Here is a 5,567-nt window from a genome sequence, read left to right as displayed (position 1 = left end):
TCTTCCCTGCTACCGTCAGATTCCTGAATAAACAATGAACCAAAGACACTGCCTGACTTTGACTTTCCATGCACTATTTTAAATTTATTTTTGTAAGTAGGTTTATATGAATGTTTGCTCGATGATGCTGCCACAAAACATCGAATTTCATGACTTGTTTGTGACCTTAAATTTTGATTCTGATTCAGTTGGCACAGCCTTATGAGAGCTTGGTGTTCCTCATTAAAAAGGCAGATTTGTTTTGACATCAACAGCCCAGATATAATTTGAGGAAGAGAAGTTACTCTCCAAGCAGGGGTAATGTTTTAGTCAGTCCACTCTATTGAACAAGTGATTTTAATCACCTCAATCAATTTACCCTTAATCTTGCAGATTCAACAAAGTACACATCCTGTCTATTTATTCTGGCTCAATAATTTAACCCTTCCAGCTCCATTCTGGTGAATCTGAGCTGTACCCAAATCTACACAAGTCTATCCTCTCTGAGGTGTGTTCCTTGGAATTGAAAGCAGTGCTCCAAGTTAGGTCTCAACAGAGCTGTTTGGCTGGTACAGAAATTCCATCTGCTTCTATTGCAACCACTCTTGAGACAATAAGATTTTTAAGCTATTCTTTTACAGCTTTCTCCCCTAAGTGTCTCTGTTCCTTCACAGTTTATACAAGCTCATCATTTAGGAAATATATCAGTGCAGAATTTACTGGCAGGTCAGCTTCCTACACACATCCCTAATCACTGCCAGTAAATTCTGGGGCAACTTCTGGAACCTCTCTCAGCAGCCTTGTCAACAAAGTTTATTCCAATCATGTCAGCAAGCCTTTATGTAGCATGAAGTCTTCAGCCATATAAAGGATCATGCAAGAAGGAAAGTATAAACTTCCAAAGGAATTCTGAAAGAACTCTGACAGCTGGCTAAGCCAATCCCCCATCATGACTGAATGTCAAAACATTCAAAGGAAACACATCTCAGAGATTCAAGGATATTAAAATGTAATGACACTGTTAAATATTCAAAAATAGATATTATAAAAACAGATTTTAAAAAGAATGCCTGAAAAAAACCCAACTTCAAACATCTATATCTCAACACCAAAGGATCCAAGGGACTGAAATCTTTACCCCTCCCTCCTGATCCTCTCCATTCAAATACATGGAATGGCTGAACATGGGCAGGGAGAGACTCCCCCATGTACATACTGCAGCAGCGCTCCCTAACTGAACCCCATGAGTGAAACAGAGCATTTGGCAAAATCCCGGCAAACACCACTCAGAAGCTTCTGGCATAAGCAGGCATAAGGAGTTCCAAGCTTCCTGGTAATTAATTTGCCAAATGTCACCAGCTCTACAAGGACTGGTGCTATTTTTAAAAAAAAAACCAAAATCCTTTCATCAATCTTTCTTAGGTCCACAGTAATGACTTCAAATTTACCACGCAGATTTTGTTCACTCACTCTTTCAGTATCCATTTACAACATTCTGCTTCCAATGGGCATTATTGACTGTGTCTAATTTAGCTTTGCCAGTAAACCTAGATATGCTGCTCAAATAATCAAAGAGTTCATTAATAAAAATAAAAAGTCGGTTGTACAGTTTTTCACTGTACTTGGAAAGCTTTCCTCATTAGCCAAGCGTGATTGGACAACCTCCTATCTATATTAGAGTATAATAACTAATGAAACCAGAGGGAAATCTCATTTTGAAATGTTCCATCATCTGCTAAAGCCTGTTTGGCTTGTGCCTCATCCCTTGAGTGCTACTTGATGTACTTTCAAGATCAGGCTTTCAGCAAACAGGGAGCCCATTTCCATGAAATTTACTACCACAGGAGGCTGTGGAGGCCAAGTTGTTGGGCGTACTTAAGGCAGAGATTAAGAGGAATCTGAATAGTCAGGGTATCAAAGATTATGGGGAGAATGCTGGGGATGTGGGGCTGAGTGGGAGAATGGATTGGCCTACTTCTGTTCCATCTTATGGTATTGTGTTCTTAACGAGGATTATCAAACAATAACTAAAATTACCTTTCTGGGACCTCTCCAATTATTTAGTAAATTGTGTGCTTGCTGCTTCCTTCAAATTCAATGATCTTATAGAATATGTGAGTTGGTGTGGGGATGGACCCTGGAAATACATAAACTATCTACCAAGTTGCTATTATCAACACCACTGTGCTGTCAATACGTTTCCACAGTGAGGCTGTGAGTGCCAAAGTAAACACGGCAAGAGGGAATTACAGGAACAGACCTACCATCGTTATGCTTTGATCTAAATGTATCTCTGCATTTCATCTCACCAGATGAATATTTGCATAACTGAGCAGGCAATATGATCATCCAAGCTAGAAACAACTGATGGTATCCTGCAGTGGTGATCTATAATTCTAGTTTTTTTGTTATCTCCTTGCACATTAGAAAGGGAATGGACACACAAGCCTACACAAGACTTGAAGTGTTTTGTTTTTTGAGAACATGAAAATCCTTCAGCATGTAACTAACTAGGTCAATATTCTCAGAGCTGACAGCTCTAGCAGACGCACATTTAGTTATGTAACAAAAACACATTTCTTTTGTTATTGAAAAAAATCACAGAGCAGCTTACAAGATATTTCTTTCTACATGACAGAAATTTTAAATATTCTTGCAAAAGTATACATAAGCACAAAGTGGGTGGTGAGATCCCAAATGATCAACTGATTCACATGGGATAAAACATATCCTCTCAGTTTAGGTTGTTGTTTTTAGTTAGAAATTCATCTTGTATATCAGAGAGGGATTTTTGGTTTGTTCCCTCTGAACAATTAATTCTTTCATCAAAGAGCAAACGAGCTCATGCTCCAGGTCAATGTCAACCATGATCTTAAACAGGACGAAGCTGGTGTACAGGAGTGACTCCTGAGATCATACACATTTACTTTCTTTTCATTCTGGTCTCCACTCTCTACTCTAGCCCCTGATATTGCACCCAGTGTGCTTAACCCAGGAAACTGAATTGAAGAAGCACTGCATCAGGTAGACTGCATATTATCAAGTGATATGATCCAGTGCACATTCATTAGACATGCATTTTTTTGTCAAGAGCCGACTTTATTTTTAAAGTCAGTCATTTTCAGCTGTTTATATTCTGATTTCAATCACCCATCCCCTGCCAATAGCCCCTAATTAATTTTGAACATGTTAACTTAGGATTTTAAAGGAATAAACCAGGTGAAATGACTCCACGAGAACACATTGACTTTCTACACATCTCCTTGATAGACTCCAGCAGAATCCTCCTTTCCCTATTCCTATCACATTCCCTTCTTTTTCACTCCCTTCGAGGGGACAATAGTGACTGGGTCCTTTTCTGCGTTTGGACATGCCAGACCTAGCTGTTCCAAACAACAGCTTGAGCAAGATCAACTTTGATTGATAGATGACCTTACATAACAGTATCAGGTCCCCCTCAAACGGTGTCATTTCATGGCCTCATTTAGGGCAAGGAAGGATTCCTGGACACTGGCATCTGGGCTTGGTTATGCTGAACCTATATTTCCGAGGGGCATGGTGACTCAGCTCGAAGGGCTGCTGGCTTGCAGCGCTGGAGACTGGGGCTCAATCCTGACTTGTGGAGTTTGCACATTCTGCCTGTGGCACATGAGCTTCCTCCCACAGGTTTAATTGGTCATTGTAAATTTCTCCTTCTTGGAACATGAGTAATTGAATCTGAAGGGAATTGAGAACATGGAAAGATTTTTTTTAAATGGGATAATATGCAATTAGTTTAGATCAGTATAGGCTTGGTGGATTAATTTTCCTGGTTTCATCATCCTACATCCCTATAAAACAGTCATTCTGATCCCAGCTAGAATACCGTGTACATTGCCCTTTAGGAAGGAATATAGAACATAAGAAATACAAGCAGGTATAGGCCATCTAGCCTGCCCCGTCGTTTAATACAGAGGAAGCAACATCTTTGGTGATGTTGTAAACCAAAAGATCCTGTGATCCTTGAGAGCAGCTGGGGTTGCTCTTTGAGCACAGACATATTCATCTACAGTTTATGGAGTAAATAAAGAGAATATTTTCCATTAGTTATAGACGCAGTAACCAGAGGACAGATTTTAAGCTGATAAGCAAAAGAACCAGAGACCACAGCTTAGAATTCAGCTGGCAAATGGAAACAAGCACTGGTCTTTCACTCTGTACAAACAGTGTCAGGATTGAAGGTGAATCCCTGGCACAGTGAAGCAAGGGCTCTACAAGGGCTCTACAAAATCCGCCACTTTGCTGTCATACTATGTACAAAAAGCAGCAGTTTGCAACCAACTGGATCATTCTTTGTTTAAGCTGGCATGGATGCAAAGGATTGAATAGCATCCTTTCTTTCTTAGACACAGCACCAATGCAATGGATGGAATGGCCTCCTTCAAAATGGCTTTATTCAACGGTTCTTCATTTTATTCCTCCAATGGAACTGTTTGAAAGGTTGACGTTTATGACCTGATAGGCATTTGCCCACATTTCCTTTTGCATCAGCAGGGCTTAGGCAACTGGCAACAAGAACTATTTGAACATCCAATATTTGTTGAAAAAAAAAGACTATTTCCAGAATAATTCAAATGGATCAAAGATGCTCAGAAAATAGATCAGCTTTGCTGAGTCACCTATAATAAATACAGCATCGAACAGAGAGGACTTTGAATGTCAGAGAATAAAGAAATATTGACTGGAAATAGCTGATGTGTACAAACTGCAATACGTGCCAGTTCAAAGTGATGTGAGACAAAGACGCGTTTCACATTGACAGAAAGAATTTGGTTTTATGCAGCATCTGTCATGGTGCTATTGGGAGGCGAGTTTTACATACAATTATGGCTTTATTTCTTTATTTTTGTTTAATTTTGAGGTGTTTCTCAGTTTAACTTGATGTGCAGACAAATCAGGTAGTTTGGATTGTTTCAGTAAACACACCCACAGGGATAGGAGCAGGAGGGGGCCATATGTCCCCTGAAGCCCACTCTACTTAAGTAATACATCAGCTATTCAGACTGACATTCTTGGACCTTTGAGATATCTTTGCCTCTTTACTGCCTGACCAGCTGAGTGCTTCTAGTATTTTTGGCGTTCATTAGAAATTCCCAGGATCTGAAATTTCCTTTGATCTGCATCAACTTTCAATCTTTGCAAAACACAACCAGATGTTAGTTGTGAACAAGAACAATATTCAAAATAATCCTGGTGATAATCTTCATTGCAGTAACCCCATTATCAAAAGCTCTGATGGTGGGAAATTGGTAGAGCGTAGGGGTGCGACAGAGTTTCTGGGAATATGGGGAGAATAAAGTGAACAAGTTGCCTGTGGTGATAAAACCACTGGATTGTCGGTGACTGCCTGTACCTGTCCGCACTCCTGCACTGCCTACTGCAGGGGGCAACCTTTTGTATCTGCATGGAGGTAATCTGGGAGTCTGGCTTCACCCTCTCCCTGCCAATCACCAGCCCCACATAAAGGCTCATACTGCCCCCCGGTCAGGAGCAGAGCACACAGAGCCGGAAAGGATTCAGAGCCTTTTCTGGTTGGGCCTGTTTGTTCA

This window comes from Narcine bancroftii, chromosome 10, assembly GCF_036971445.1.
Source record: "Narcine bancroftii isolate sNarBan1 chromosome 10, sNarBan1.hap1, whole genome shotgun sequence".
NCBI classification, from domain to species: domain Eukaryota; kingdom Metazoa; phylum Chordata; class Chondrichthyes; order Torpediniformes; family Narcinidae; genus Narcine; species Narcine bancroftii.
The sequence above is the reverse complement of the archived record's forward strand: the minus strand, read 5'-3'. Positions refer to the sequence as shown.